General features: G+C 40.7%; 1 protein-coding gene across 2 annotated transcripts in view; it reads left to right on the top strand.

Annotated features, from left to right (window-relative positions):
* Positions 1-203: 203 nt before the first annotated feature.
* YES1 (YES proto-oncogene 1, Src family tyrosine kinase) overlaps positions 204-16,864 on the top strand; it is a 50,997-nt gene continuing 34,336 nt past the window's right edge. Inside the window, exon 1 of one of the 2 annotated variants that reach the window (XM_054059790.1) lies at positions 204-379. The gene's annotated coding sequence lies outside the window, so the exon portion shown is untranslated. Of the gene's footprint in view, positions 380-8,399; positions 8,526-16,864 lie in introns of those variants that run through there. The other variant, XM_054059791.1, reaches the window with a different exon arrangement.

The raw sequence follows: 16,864 nt of genomic DNA, 5'->3' as shown, positions 1-16,864 counted from the left end.
GCGAGGGTCCCGCGACCCAGCACCGGGTCACAAGCACGGGGGACGGGGCCGCCCCGCAGCCAGGGCGGTGCAGGACAACCCCCCACCGTCCCCCCGCCACCACCACAGCTCCTCCCGGGCGCGATGCGGGGCGGGGGCTGCGCGGCGGAGGAGGAGCCGCGGCGGCAGCGGAGAGCGCGGCCGGAGGGGCGGGGAGGCTCCTCCTCCTCCCGCAGCGAGGCTCCGGCTCCCCGCACGCACCGGAGCGCTCGGCTCCCTCCTCCTCCGGCTCCTCGTCCCTCCTCCCTCTCCCCTCCGCCCCCCCTTCCCTCCCCGGGTGGCTCCGGGAGGAGCGGGGGGGGCTCCCCGCTTCCCCCCCCCGCCGCGCCGTGAGGAGCAGGTGAGGCCCCGGCCGCGTCCCGCCATGGCGCCGCCGAGCGCTACAGGCCCGGCCGCCGCGCCCCGAGCGGCCCCTGCGGTCCCCGCACCCCGCCTCCAACCAAAGTTTCCCCGCAACTTTCTTTCCCCGGGCCCCAGCCCCTTCCGCGGGGCCGCGCGGGGCGGGGGAAGGGAGTTTGTGCGGGGGGCGGCAACCCCGCTCCCGGCCCTTCGCTCCCCTCCCACTCCCCTTCTCGGCCGGGCTGCCTCTCTCCCTCCGTCTCCCCTCCTCTGCCACTGCATTCTCTCCTTTTCCCCTTCTCTGCTGTGCTTCCTCCTTCTCACCTCTCCCCTTCCCTGCTGCCGCATTCCCTCCTTCTCCCCTTCCCCACTGTGTTCCTTCCCTCTCCCCTGCTGTGCTCCGTCTCTCCCTCCCCCCTTCTCGGCCGGGCTCTTCCCTCCCCCCTTCCCTGCCACTGCGTTCTCTCCCCTTCCCCTTCTCGACTGGATTCTCGCCCTCTCCCCTTCTCTGCCGGGCTCTTTCCCTCCTCTCTTCCTCTCCCCCGTTCCTCTCCCCTTCCCCTTCTCGGCCACGCTCCCTCCCTCCCCCCTTCTCGGCCGGACTCCCTCCCTCTCCTCTCTCTCTTCTTCCCTCTCTCTCCCCCTTTCCAACAGGCTCCCTTCCCTCTCCCCTTCCCCACTACTGCCGGGCTCCCTCTCTTCCGGGCTCCCCCCTTCCCCGCATCCCCTTCCCGCCTGGCTGCCGGGATCGTGGGACCCTTGCTCATTCCCCAGTGGTGGCGTTCACCTCCTGGGCTGGTGCTCGGCGTGAGCTCAGCTCCTGGGCCAAGGCCGGAGGATGTAAAAGGGCAAAATTCAGGAAATTGGTTTGTGAGTCGCCTGTAGCTTGGCCTGCATGGAATTACTTTCTTTTTGTTTTTTCCACTCCGTGTTCTGGTTTGTATCCATGCATCGAACAGGAACACGACTAGCAGCCTGTTCTAGTGGAAGGTGCCTTTGCCTATGGCGGGGGTTTGGAACTGGATGATCTTTAACTCAAGTTGGATGATTCCAACTCAAACCATTCTACGATTCTGTGTTTTAAATTTCTGAGTCATTGATGTAAATGTTCACTTCATAAGCTCCTTTGTCTTTTTTATGGTTAAAAACCCCAAAATGTCTTGGGCACACACAGATTCCTGCTCCCACAGAGGCTGCACAGAACTTTTTGTGCTCTCTGGACCTTAATGAAGTTGTGCATGCATCTCCCCAGCCAAGGGCTAGCGTGCCATCTTCTCCATTATACAATATCACAAATAGGTGGGTTTATTATATTAATTTTGGAATGGTTCATTCTGGATGTCTGGTATGCCTGTGGGTATAGTCCACTTTGCACTGGGAAAACTAGCACAGAAATATTTCTGCATCTCTCATTGACAATGTGTATTCAGAAGTACCTGCTGGACTCAGGGACTGTAGCGATAGGACTAGAGGGAACAGTTTTAAGCTGAGAGAGAGGAGATTTAGGATAGATATTTGGAAGGAGTTTTTTCTTGTGAGGTTGGTGAGGCTCTGGAACAGATTGCCCAGGGAAGTTGTGGATGCTTCCTCCCTAGAGGTGTTCAAGGCCCAGTTGGATGAGGTTTTGAGCAACCTGACCAAGTGGAAGGTGTTCCTGCCCATGGCAGGAGGGTTGGAACTAGATGATCTATAAGGCTTCTTTCAACCCCGCCCATTCTATGAATTACCCCTAAGGACAGGCTCATCACTAATTAAGAAATAGATTTTTTATTTACTTAAACTGGCAGAATGTCCCAAAAACAGTTTAAAACTTGGAGTGTGTTGCCAGGGAAAGTGGCTTTCTCTTCATGGACAACTGAATGAAATTTCAGACAAATATTGGCCTTTGGTCAGGAGGGCAAGATACAAAAGTGTATCTCAGAGTCTTTTACTTTCATTTTTGTATAGTAAGCCCTTGAAGAGGGATTTCTGATAAAATTGCCATGTCAGTAACAGTTGCAGAATCTCTGCCGTTGGTAGTATGTGTTTGCCATAACTCTGTGTTTCTGCAGGCTTCGTAGATGTAAGAACTGTTCTTTTCCAAATGACAAAACCTTGCATTTCCACTCTTGGTTCTGATGTGTGTCTGTGAATTTAGTGATAGGAGATTCCTGCAAAGACACTGGGTGTGCTTCGCACAGCCAGATTGTTGGGGTCAGGTTCAGGATGAGGTAGCATTTGTGAAGGGAACAGAAGGACGGCAGCACTGGCGCTGAGCTCAGTTTCAGAGAAGAAGTTCCAGTGATGCTAGATGTGTGAAAGCATGACAATAGTTGGTAGTAGTGATTGCTAGTAATTATTCCACAGTTTTTGTTAGTTTTATTTCAGCAGAGGTCTTCAGGTGAGCAATTTCTACAAAATTTGTGAAATTAAGGAAGACGGGTAGAAGAGAGTTCTTAACCTGCACATGCCGGAGAGTTCACATCAATGCTTACCTCCATCTGGAAATTCATGTAGGAAACGGGGTCTCCCTGGTTTTGCTGTTTGCAGAGCTACTGGTCCAACTTTCAATAACTTTTTAATATCTGGACCCCGCTACTGCTCTTTGAAATTTGAAGAACTTTATTTGGAATGAGAGGAGTGAGCCCAAGTAGCTTTAATCTGTATTTTTGTATTGTAAAGAGAGATTTTCCTGGGAACGTTTATTACCTAACAGCAGCTCTTTGACTATGAAAGAAAGGAGCGAAATTGGAAGTATATTTAAATTGCTGTGTTATTTGAAATCGCTGTGAAAATAATAAATCTTCGGTGTACTGCATACTGCGTAAGAGAATTACTGAAAAACTTCAGTGCACAATGTAGGGTTTTTATCAGTATCTACGTAGCAGAGCTGAGAACTGTGCTTCTGCACTGGAAGAGTATTCTTTATCTTGAGCTTTACCTACTTCCTTCAGCTTCTGAAGAAAGAGATCAGTGCTTGTTCGCTCTGATAAATGACAGCTGTCATGTGACAGCGATGTGAAAGTCTGAGGTGTGGCACATGACAATTTATGTGGTCAAAGTATATGAACAAAGTAGCTATATGGTTTTACTTTTATATACCCACTGTCTGCGGACAAAAGCTGTGTATTTTCACTAGATAATTCCTTGTGTTCAAACCGTTAGTTAAAAGAAATTCATTCTTTCATCTGTGTTCCCTACTTGGATCCAGCTGTTTTACCTCATACTTTGATCACAGTTTGAGTAAGCTATCTTGATGTTAATTTAAAAATTGGTGTCAGTATTTAACACAAAGTCTACTGTAGGATTGCATCCTTATTTTGCAGCGACACATCAAGCAACCTATTTCAGATAGAACATGTTCTGTGCATGCATACACGAAAGGGGCAGATTTAGACTAGACATGAGGAGGAATTTCTTCACCGTGAGAGTGGTGAGGCACTGGCACAGGTTGCCCAGGGAAGTTGTGGATGCCCCATCCCTGGAGGTGTTCAAGGCCAGGTTGGATGGGGCCTTGGGCAGCCTGATCTAGTGGGATGTGTCCCTGCCCATCATGGGAATGGCGTTGTAACTAGATGATCTTTAAGGTTGCTTCCAACCCAGACTATTCTTTGATTCTATGAAACACAGTCTGTGTTTTCTGTGGAGCCCTTGTGCAAGGTTTCAGGCTTCTGGTGCTGAAAGTCCTCTGCTAGTTGACAGAAGAGAATTATTATTGCGGGAGAAATGTAGTTTCCCAAACTACCCTAACAGTGCAGTTTAGTTTTTGACCTGGACAAATCATCTCTGAATAAAAGTAGATAGCTCATTCTTGGTATTTATTTCATTTTTCTTCTCCCCAAGAATGGCAGTAGGATGCTACTTTCTAGTGATGGATTTGTGATGTGGCAGCCACATACATATTTTTTTTAATTTTAATATGAACTGCTTTATGGTTGCTGTGTGGTAACTTCTTTCAATCACTACAGTCCCTGGTAGCATTCAAACCAATGACTTAGAGCTGTAGGGTTCCAGATTGTATTATCAATTGCCAGGTTTTGCAGGCAAACCTGGATGAATTCCCGTTTGTATGCTGAATTTAGTAAGGAAAAACTCGTATTGAAAAGATGCTGCCAACTAACTGTAGGACAAGTTTTATTTTAGGTTTTAGAGGTCATTCTAATTGCCTTTTCCACCTATGGGGGTTTATCCTTAATGATGCCGATGCATCAAAGCAGAAGCTGGCACCGAAGCAAGTTATTAAAATGAGCGAGACTGCACCCTTAGGTAAAGTTAACATGCATGGCTGATTGCAGGATCAGAGACAAAGATGGCAGTAATCTTAATGCTAGAAATTAAGTAAGTAAACGTTATTACTTATGCATGACTTTTGTTCCCCTTAGATTTAAACACATATTCTTTAAAAATGTAAAGGATAACTGAAAATACGATGGGGAATACTCTTTCTCTTGTCACTTTGGGTAGGCACCTTCATAGAGCAGTGGGTTTCACGCCATGTCCTAAAAGTTAGTGGATCAGTCACACTCAGCTGAAATGAGCCCTCAAGCTGAGGGTCTCCTGCAAGGGCTGCCAGCCCTGGCTTGTAACCGAACCTCACAGCCCAGTGGGATACTGTCATAGGAATCATCAGGAAGGGGATCCAAGTCCATGTTGACTCTTGTGACCAAGACTAGAGTTTTCCTGGACTGTAGTATTAGGTAATGTTACAGGGTATGGCTGGAGGGGGCTGAGGAAGTAATGACCACTGAAACCTCAGGCTGGCATAGTTCGTATTTTAGCTTCTTGAGTACCCTAAAATGCTGCATAGGAGGTTGGATAACTTTTTTTTTTTTGCTAACCTGGCTGTATTTATTCCTATTTTTGGAAGGCAAATGCTATTATAATGGTGTTATATGAGATTCTAATATGCATCTATATCGATTGCATCTGTATCTTAAACTTTTATTGGAATTTTGAATTCTGATGCTGCTACTGTACCTCAAATACTTAGTCTTACAAATTGGTGTTTCAGGGGGATGAAAAACTCCTGTGGCTTGAGATACTTGTTTCTGTGGCTTTCTTTACAACAGAAGGCTGGAGAAGTCTGGGAAAAAGAAATGATTCTTCAGAAGTGTTGAGCCACCCCTTCAGTTCAGATTTTGGTATCAGCTAGACCAGGCTTGCAAAAGTGAATTACTTTATTTATTTCCACTGACAGTGAAGTTGAGTAAACACACCCACATAAGTAAATCTTTGTAGATCAGGGCCTTTAGCTTTGTTATAGGGAAACTTTTAGGGCATTTTGTGGCATTAATCAGACATTTAAAGTCAGTCTTCATATTGGAAGACTTTAGTTCAATGGTGTTAATTTCCTTTGTTTACACATGCCTAAAGCACTTTCTGATCTTGCAAAACTAAGATAGTACTAGTGTTTTATTCATGGTGTGAATGACAGAGCATAAATGCAGACAGGTCTCAGGTATGCTTCCTGGGACTGATGGCCCTGTAGCAAAAGAACGGTCAGAGTGGAAGACAGTGTTTGTGTTCTGTCCCATTTCAAATGTTTGCCCATAGTTCGGGCCAGCTTTTTGATGGTGCATCTGAAGTTCAGCTCCAGGAAGGAAAATACAGTATCTGGGCTAAAGGTTTTAATATTTTCAACCATACTTGCCCTCATGATTGTAGGAAAAGGCAGTGCTTGTGCAAGGTATTTAAAGAGTAATTAGAGAGTGCTATGAATCTCTTGTGTATTGCAGTTGTATAGCATTATAACTGTTTTGGCAGTCGGCCAGGAAAATAAGACTTAAAACAAATTAGTAGTGAACAATCCAGTTTTAATAATTTCTTTTAAGTATAGTTAGATAACAAAATTATTATTTGTGCTTTAAATGTGACAAAGGAAAACCAGGTCCGAGTTGTTATGTGTATCTTCTTGCTTTTCAAGAACATTTTGTTGGAAACTAAAATCATGACCAATACTTGTAATCACAGAAGAATCAAAAAAAACCCAAAACCCTTATAAGTCCTCCTGCTCTTCCTTTCCACACTCTTCCTATTTCTGGTTGTTTTTTACCAGCTTAGCTTGTTCAACATAAATATTCTGTTTTGCTAGCAACAGTGCCCCAAAGTCCAGAAGCTAAAAGACTGTGCCAAGGATAACGTGGCCACAGGCTTTCCTGGTTCTTAGGCTCCCTTCCTGAGCACCCAATATTTCCCAGCATCTTGGATGGTGGGGACCAGTGGTGAACCTCTGGTCCAACTGGGATGTTTGGGCTAGATGGACTTCTAGTCTGATTGATAACAATTGGCCTTTCAGTAGGCTTAACGTAATGAATATGTGCCTCAAAGGTGAGCAACACTGTTAAGACTTTGGTCAAAGCATGCTCCACTGAAAACTGAGTGTCTAGAAAATATTCTCATTTTCAAAATATACATTTCTCCAAAACTAGCATTCATTTGCCAAACTCTGGGTAAGTAAACATTAACAAAGAGCTGCAGTTAAAGAAGGAAATTTGTACATAAATTAAAAAGCTCTGTATTTCACAATAAGTTGTCAATAAGTTTACCAATCAGTAAGTTTATCCACATCTTCCAAGTTATTTTTTTCAATTCTTTTGTGTAGCCTTTCTTCACCTGGATTCTGATGCTGGTTTTCTGAACATCTGCAGTTTGAGATTAAAACCTTACCTTACTGGTTTCCAAACAAAGATCTTCTGAAGCGCATAAACAGGCAAATTTTGTAGAGTTTCAGTTAAAAGTTTAACAAGGTTAGTCTGCGAGAAACAGAAAATTAAGTGTGATATGTAGGTCTGAAATTTGCATAAAACAGTGGTTTTCAGACATTTTAGTTTTTTTAAATCTACACCAAACCTAATAGCAAACTTCACATTTTAAAAATGTAAAGGCATGATGTTTATAGTCATGTGAGGACTGAGCAAGGGTGAGATGAAATGGGAGGAAGGCTTATGGTCATAAAAGCAGGTGCTTTGTGTCCTCTTTCCCATGATTTATTGAGTTGAAAACGGAGTGTACCAGCATATTTTACTACTCCTGTTGTTTTTATTGATACATAGTGTTTACGCATTGCAATTAGCTCCAATTCCAGTAGTTTAGTTGAAATACTCCACATTTCTTTAGGTATGGACTTAGATTTGTGCTATGAGTAAGCTGCCAACAGATGTAAAGTGCATCTTATGCACGTGTAGGTAATTTCTCCTAATTCTCCTAATTTCAAGAAAATCTTGAAATACTTCAGTGACAAGTGAACCTAAAAATATGGATTTTTTTTTTTTTTTTTTTTTTAATTTTCTATACCCTAATGTGAGTTCATGCAAGTTCATGTGAGTTCTCTCCTTTTTGTGATGACTAGCCGGGGTGAGTTGTGTATCATTCTTTTGAGAAGGCTGTCCCATACTACATGGACATGGAAGACTTTTGAAGTTCTTGTTTGCTTGTGTTTTATCCTAATAGTGCTTTTTTTTGCACGCCACCTCCTTTCCTCCCCCCCAATTCAGGAGAAAATCTTAATGTCTCAAGTAAAAGTTCTTAGACATTTAGTTAAAGGAAAAATTTCAGAATGGGTTCTTTCAGCAACAGATGGCAGTTCTGACTCTGCCTCTTTTAAATAAAAAATATTCAGGTTTTCTTCCAGCAGTAATATCTTAAAATGTAGGTGTGTTCTCTGTTTTCTATGGCATGTGATATTTGTGATTTTTGCTAAAATATGTGCTTTGGGTTGGGTTTTTTTTTGCGTTCTCCCCGCCGTAAGCTCCAGCTAGAAGATGCCGTAATAGAATGACAAAGTCCTGAAAGCAAAGGGAGGGAGGGGTTTGTTTAACTGATACCAATGTTAAATATTTGTTTAAATGGTATTAAAGGTTATAATGCTATTGGCCAGATCAGCTCATCCATACCTAACTGAAAAACATGCATTGGAGGGAGAAAAAAGATATACCAGTCTCACCGTGGACACCCATGTTTAATTTTGTTTTCATCATAAGGTTAAGTAGTCTATTCAGGAACGCTTACAGCATAGAGCAAGATCCTCTTCCTTTTGAAAACAGATGCCTGTGAAGGAAAGAGAAGGGAAAAACGTGGATAATTCCTGAGCTGCTACTGCTAGTCAATTGGGGAAATTTTCCTGAGTAAAATTCCTTTTCTCAGCATCTGCACTTTTTCAAGCCTGAAAAGTAAGTAGTATATTAATATTCTATAGGGAATAAAAAAAGCCTGTTATGTTTGGGGGTGGGGGTAGCTTTTTCTCTTAGTTCTGTGTTTTTCAAATGAGTGAGCAAAATGCAAGTACAAAATTCTCGGCTTCAGAAGACACAAAGATTAAATGCTGACTTTTATATGGCTTTAGAGGCTAAGATGCAATAGTAGTATGGATACATTTTTTTTACTTTCAAATACGTTTCTATACTGTATTTTAAGTACAGTTAAAATAAAGCACAGTTCATAAATCATAGTGGTTGAGGTTATTTAAAGTGATAAGCTTTCAAAATAGCTTGCTGAATAATTTTATATATTATGTAATTTGCTAAAGATACCAGTCATCTTTTTCATTTTAAGAAGTACTTCTTAGCTTGTGCGCTGTAGAAACCTGTAGAACTGATTGATTCAGGTGATCATGATGTATGTAAAAGGAGACAAGTGGTAGTTTATAGATGAGAAATTATTTCCCTGGAAACATTTGACTTGTTCATACAAAGTAGGTGTATTTAAATATTCTGGAACTAATTTGCATTGATTATTAAATCTAGGGCTCTTTGATTACCTCCTCCCTCCTCCTTTAGCTTGGGTCTGACATACCTTGAGAATACTGTTTAAATTTGGTGCATATGTAGTGAAACCATAGCCAAGTTAATGCAAAGTGACTTACATTAACATGCGCGACACCTTGATTTTTGTAGGGTTATTTTCTGTGATTATTTTAAATTATTTTTACACTTCTGCTTCTTCGTTATTTTCTTAAAGAAAGATGTGAAGTCCTGCTGGTCATTGACTCTAATTGCATATTAGGTTTACATTAATCTTGTTACCCTTTTTTGCCAGAGGCATGGATTTTCTGAATGTGTATTTAACATAATGATAAAGTGCTTAAATAATTCTTTTAAGCTGTATATATAATTATTTAAGCACTGAATGCCCAATTTATGTGCAAGACTTTTTTTTTTCTTCCTAATTTCTGTTCAGTGGCATTTAAATGGAAGTAGTGATTGAAAAGTCATGTAAATGACCATCATTACATTTTAAGGTACAAGTTAATATGTTGCCTTTTAGATAAGGGTATGGAAGGCAATAATTCTAAATGCAAACCAGATTTTGTTTGAAATCGTATGGATTCATTTACTAATGGGAATGTTAGCATTAATTTGTTAATTAATTTTTAATTTTGGTCACGCTAAGATGTCAGAATGAATAGATTTCATACTTGCAAGTTTTCTTCCTTGAATTTTTGTCAGATTGTAGTGAACCAATATCTAAATAATATTAATTGAGGGGGTAATCCTCTACACTTGTAACAACTTATGTTACTTTAGATATTGAGACTTTCAAATGCTGATTCTAAGCAGTTGTGAACAACATCTGCCAGTTTGCAGGTTTTAATTTGTTTAAAATTTTTGTGACTAACAACATAGTTTGACTAATTTCTTAAGTGAATATAGGTTATCCTAATAGTAAATTGAGGTCTTAGTGTAAACTGATGTTACAATTTTAAGAAATATTTTTCTCCACTTTAAATATTAAAAAAAAATGTCCTCAGGAGCATCGGAAGGGTAACTTTGTAATGTGGCATGTGGTCAGCCAGAATATGACTTAATTTGGCTATGCAGATCTATTGGATTTTTTTTTTTTTTGCTGTTAGACTAATGCGTCAAAGTGAGCATTCTTTACTGCATTATATGTAGTACAATAGTGTAGCCAGGTAGTCAGGTAATTTAGGTGACAGAATTAAATCATATGCAAGCTGACAGAGTAGCTTCCCAAAACTTTTAGTCAACTGGACTAATCAGTGTAAGACATTCTTGAGGAAACCAGACAGCACTGATACAGAATTGCGAAGTTTATAAATTTTATTGCTGCGTGATTTCTGCAGCTTGGAAACCATGCCATTAAACTGTTGCTTGTCTTAGAAGTGTTTCTTACACTTGACAAATTGTTACTTTTTCTCCCTCCGTTCTTCTGAAGCTGAAAGGATGAGGCAGATGCATTAGGTAGTACAGTTTTTACATTTGAATAGGATTATATTCTCTTTTTAAAATCGTTGCCATGTAAGACATCTTCACCTGCTTCAAACTGAAATGGAAATTAGACTTTTTTCTATTTGTTTTTAATTGTTTGTTTCATCAAAATGATTGTTTTGGTTTGGGGGTTTATTTTTTAGCTAATTAGGAAGTGGAAAATCTGAACCTATTTTTATTCACAAATACTTTAGCATTGCTGTTCTAGAACCTGATCCTTTGTCACACTGAAGTCAAGTGCAAAATTCTCCTTGATTTAAGGGAGAGCTGGATTAGTTTTACACAAAAGGACCAAATTGTCCTCAGGGATAAGTGGAGGCAATTCTATTGAAGCAGACTTCATTAGAGTATAAAATGAAGACAAAGAAGTGTTGCCTGCCTTTACAGGCAATGAAATTGGATCTGTTAGCTCAAACGGTTAATTTAGCAGTTGAATCAAAGACTTTCCTTTTTTCTATTAGATAGTAGAGTTATACTAATACACTGCATTGAGTAGTGAATAAGATGTCACTCATTTTTCACTACAAATATTTACAGAAGCCAGAATCTATTTATAAACTCTTTTGTCTGTGTGGCGTAAGAATTACCATGAGAAAACTCAAACACTTTGTAAACTGTTAGCAAATGTTCAAGCAATGTATTTTTAAGTAGCTGAAAGGGATCCATGTATTGTTTAAATTTAATAGGCTTTATATGACAAGTTGTGTGGGATCTGGGGGGCTTTCTTTGTACTTTCAGCATCAGGCTGGCATCCCGAGTGGGTTTCTGTAATTTTGAGGTGGGAAGAGCGTAATTGATTTACACCAAGCATTGGACTGGGTTTTATCCCTTATGTTTGCCAGTAGTATCTGGAATAATCCCACTAACTTCCACAATAGAGAGTAGCACCTTTGGCATCCTTTTTTATGCTTTACACAACGATATCTGTATTCTGTACACAAACAATGAAGAAGTAGTATTAGAAAAATGAACTCAATTATAGTGATTACATATGTAATACTCTGCTATACTACTTGTAAAATGTATCTTTTGTCACGCTTGCATATCAAGTTTCAGTGCTTCTGGTATCTGTTAGGATTGTGAATTAATTCAACTATCTGCGTGATTATTTTGACCTAAGCACTGAAAGGCTTTCTTGTACTTGCTCTTTGAAGTTTCACAAAGGGAGGGGGAGCTGGGACATTGTAATCTCTTTAGAAAAACTTATAAGGATGAGTCCCTAATGCTGCTTTCTGTTTCTTTATTAACATTTCACATATGAAATAAAATCCCCTCCCTGGGAAGAATGCAGGTCCACAGAGCTCTTGGCCTTTTAGATATGTATCTCTGCAGGAAAACCCTCCACAAATAACTGCTGATGCAATATTTAGCTGCTGTTAAGGGGTTAAGTAGTAAAATAAGTTCTCTGGAACACTGGAGATGCTAAACTTACAAGGCACGAGAACTGTTTTAAGATTAGTCATAGTTAGGAAGCTTATTGAACTACCAGCATCTTTCCGGAAACAGCCTGTACTTTTGTCTTCAGCGAGCTTCATCTATTCACAGCCTTAACTACTTTTTGGTTTTTAGAAACTCTTGCTACAACTTCTGTGTGACTATGGCGCATTGTCAATCAGTCCTGTCCTCCCCATGCCAGCCAACTGTCCCCTTAATGCAGCAATTCACTTGGATGAATAGGGCTCATACTTTAAGGAGACAATTGCCTACCAGAGAAAGTGCCAAGTTGATTTAACTTTGCACAAGTGTGAAAGAGTTTTTAAATGGATGCTGTCAAGGAGTGTTGGCCCAGGGCTTCAGCTGCCTGAAAATTGTTTTAATCTGATTGGGACTATGTCCAAATTTGTTTAAAATATTTTAGTCAACTGTTCAGCTGCAGAATGCAGTAGTACCCCAGAAACTGTTGTCAGATGATCCTCCTTGGTCTGTTGGAGCTGCAGCGGACGTGTGCTGGCCAAGTGTACAACATGGCTTTTAAAATGGACGCTTTTTTGGCAGTACATGACTAATTGGTGAAAGAATACAGGATTCGTGTTGTAATCCGTTCTTCCAGTGCAGTTTAATGACACAGCATGTTTGAAACACTTAGTCAGATGTATAGTACAGTGTAAAACCACAACTGTAGCCTGCCATTATTGTAAGAATCACAGAGCTGAGCTACCATTTAGCCAAACTAGCTACTGAATTATCCACTACCTGGAAATGTTTAGAACTGGCCAGAATATAGGAAAACTGCATCGCTGCTTTGTTGGCCAAGAAGTTTTTATGCATTTTCAGTTTTAGTAGAGGTTGAAATGATGCTTGCCTTTCTAGGTTGAATGCACAGGGTTTGGTGGTGTGCCTTCTTTCTTCCCCAATAGGTAAGAACAGGTGTTTTTTTTACCGTAGTTTGTGGTCTGATGTGTCTTCACTGCACTTCCAAAGGGAAGAGAGAAGGTGAGAAAAGTTAAGGAAAAAATGTGAAGAAGATGCTCCCTGAAATTCCTGATGCCTTTGTTTCAAGGAGGCCAAGAAGTCTGAGAAAAGGAGCTACATTTGTCAAGAGCATGACAGAATATGGGAATTAGACTAAATGTGTAGAAATGATTTTATTAACAAGATGTTCAGTTTAAAGGAGAGAAAAAGTCTTACATACACAGTGGTTGTACAGTATGCCTGGTAAACTTGTGTTTTCCCAACAGTAAGTTATGAGTATATTTGGGAGCGTGGAGGAGGGTGTTTTCCTTGCTTCTCTGAGATCATTATGCTGTTACAGCTGCAACAACATTGCTACTAGTTTAGATACATTTGTGGAGGAAAAAAAGAAGCATTGTTATTTCAGTGCCGGGCTGGAATAAGTGGTTTGTTAATCAATGCTGTGAGATTGTTAGTTGTTTTAAGGACATTCCAATTAGTAGATGCACAACTATTAATGAGTAAGTGTATTGTATACATCAGAAAAGAAAAATTATTTAAGTTGGAAAAGATGAAGAATAGGAGCTAGAAGAACTTTCAAATACAAAAGACTAAAAGTTGATTGGGAGCTGTCAGTATAACATGGATTTATGAAGGGCAAATCATGCTTAAACACCCTCTGTGATGGGACTGGCTGGGTGAGAGCAGAGCAGCAAATATTGTTTATATTGACTTTTAAGACTATGCTTTCAGCATGATCTCCCATAGCATCCTCACAGACAAACTGATGGAGTACATGCTAGGTGAATGAACATTGAGAGCAACTGGAAACTGTTAGAACTGCCAAGCTGAAAGGGTTGCTGTGACTGGCACAATGTCCAGCTGGAGACCGGTCTCTAGTGGTGTGCCCCAGGGCTCAGTACCAGGGCCAGTCCTGTTTAACACCTTCATTGCTGACCTAGGTAGGTTTGCAGAGGGTACAAAGCTGTTAGGAGTGTTTAATAGACTAGAGGGTTGTGCTGCCGTACAGAAGGACCTCAACAGACTGGAGGAACTGGCTGACAGGAGCCTCATGAAGGTCATTAAAAGGAAATGCTAAGTCCTGGTCCTGGGGAGGAATAACCTCAGGCTTCAGTATATTGTAGGGTGCAACTAAGCAGAAAGCAGCTTTGCAGAAAAGGACTTGGAGGTCCTGGTGGAAAAGGTGTACGTGAGTCAGCAATGTGCCATTGAGGCAAGGAAAGACAGAGGTATCTTGGATGCATTAGGAAAAGAGTTACCAGAAGGTCAAGGAGGTGAACATTCTCCCTACTCAGCACTGATGAAGCCACACCTGGCGTGCTGTGTCTGTTTCTGGGCTCCCCATTACAAGAGAGATACAGACGTACTGGAGAGAGTCCAGCAAAAGGCCACTAAGGTGACTAAGGGTTTGGAGCATCTCTCCAATGAGGAAAGCCTGAGAAAGTTGGGAGTGTTCAGCCTGGAGAAGAGAAGGTTCAGGAGGATCAAGGTGTATAAATACCTGATGGATTGGAATAAAGAGGACAGAGCCAGACTCCTTTTGGTAGGACACTACCCAACAGGATAAGAGACAATGGGCACAAATTGTAATACAGGAAATTCTATTTAAATATAAGAAAAAAAAAAATCTGATTTTTTTTTTTTTATTGTAAGGGTGATGGAATGCTGAAAAGGTGACCCAAAAACATTGTGTCATCTCTATCCTTGGCAACAACTCAAAATCCAACTGGACACTGCCCTGAGCAGCTTGCTGTCATTGACGTGGCTTTGAGCAGGGCGGGCTAGAGTAGGCTGCTCTATGACTTTCTTGAAAGGATTTAAGAGGGCCACAATAGTAACTGTGGTAGTTGAAATGAAACAAAACACAGGTGCTGAAAGGCAGAGTAGTTTTGTTTGTTTATTTTGGCAGCCAAAGGTTTGGTTGTTTTTGGTTTTGATTCTACCAGCTTTCTTATGACAGCTTGGGAAGAGGGGAGAACTCTCTGCAACTGCATTGTTCTTTCGCATATCTTAGCTTTCTGCTATTAATATCAAGACTACGTATTGCTTTATCGTCTGCTGTGTCCTCTCCCCACTCCCATGGCAGCAGTGACAAGGATACTGTTAACTTCTCTGCTGCCTAGAAAAGACTGAGCAGCACCAGGAGCTTTTGAATCAAGGAAATGTTTTCATCTCATATTTGGAAAGGAGTTTTTTTGACATCTGCTACAGAGTAATTTTTTTTTTTCTTCTTAATGCTGTGAAAACGTAGGATGTGAACACTACGCTTGTTCCAATGGTGTCTTTACCAATGGCAGTAAGGTAGTTTTCTTGTTTGTCTCCCTACATTTCACTAAATATATTGAACTGATGAATTAATGCTGTTGTTCTGTTGATGTTTGAATTATGAACTTATTAGACTGGTACACAATGTAGCAGTGAAAAAGGAGCTGTAAGAGTTGCATGTGTATTTAAACACATTGTTATGTTTTACTTTCTATCTTATCAATAGAAATATGGTCACAACAAAGCCCAGCATTTGAGCTTGAATCACAGAAAGGCATCTGATCAGTTTAGTAAGATGGGACTCATTTTCAACTCTTTGTCTTTGGACTTGAGTAAAAAATAAGATGAATATTAATGCTATGCTGAAGAAAAATAGGGTGAACTTTAATCTGTAGTGTAGAGGGCACTTAGAAACCTTGTGAAACAAAACTGAAGCTTAACATAATTGGATAAAATTACTTAAATAAATTGAGAATTGGCTTGATTTAATCCTTGTCTCAGGTTGCCTGCTTGTTGGTTGTTGTTTCTGAAGAAGTTCTTGATTCCGGTCTTCAAGCAAGATGTTAGAAGTTATAATTCTCTTTGAATGCTATCTCATTTGCAAATGAATAACTGTGTTTTCACAAGCTCATTTGTGTTTTCTGGTAATTAGGGCAGCTGTTAAATAGTTGAATGGCTACTGCTGCACAGGAGCTTGTGTTTATGGAACTATCATTTACAGACTGGAAAGATAAGAGAGTTTTGATACAACTAAGTGTTTGTGTTACTAACTCACTACTGTTACGGCAAATCTTTATCATGTAATGATCTTTGCGAAGATAGTGCTTAAACCTTCTATGGAAATAAACAAAAATAATTTATGTCTCTTTAGAGAGGCTTGCTTTTGCTCTTAGAATAAACACAGCTTTCCGAATAGCAAGCAAGTAAGGGCCATTGTACTGTAGCAACAAATACAACATCTAGCTAAGATACAAATTCATTTATGTATGATCTGTAGAATCAGAGATCAGTAAGCCTGACATTTGTACTAAGGAAATCAGTCAAAAATAATCATGAAGATAACATATTGAGGAAGAGTTAAGAGTCTGCTGTGAAGGTATGTCATGTCTTGCAAACTCACTGGAGGTATTTTGAAGGCAAGCAAATGAATAAGTAAGATCAGACAGAAATAGTTTACTTGGATATCCAACAGGCATTTGACACGGTCCCCACCAAAGAATTTTGGAGAAACTAAGCAGCTGTAGGATAGAGGAAATGGACTTTGAGGTTAAATTAATGACTAAAATATAAAAAAGGGAGAGTTGGAGTAAGTGGAGTAGAGCGGAGTCCCAGAAATTATTCTCCAGGGTTGTTAATGCAGAATGTTCAGACTAATAAAGTATATAGAAGAGAAGTGAGCCCACAAACTTTACTGTTGGGTAGTGGATGCAAAGGCAGACCCTAGCATAACACAAGGACTTAACATTACTCAGCAGCTGGACACTAAAATGGCAGATGAATTTTTAGACAGATTGCTTTATGTAATATATTTGGAGACGGAGAGGAGCAAGCTTGCCTTCTCGTCTTAAAAGACAAGCTCAAAGCTGACTGTTGGCACTAGAAATGAT

Source organism: Cuculus canorus, chromosome 2 (genome assembly GCF_017976375.1).
Source record: "Cuculus canorus isolate bCucCan1 chromosome 2, bCucCan1.pri, whole genome shotgun sequence".
Lineage (NCBI taxonomy): Eukaryota > Metazoa > Chordata > Aves > Cuculiformes > Cuculidae > Cuculus > Cuculus canorus.
Note: the sequence above shows the minus strand (reverse complement) of the source record. Positions and strands in the feature narration are given on the sequence as shown.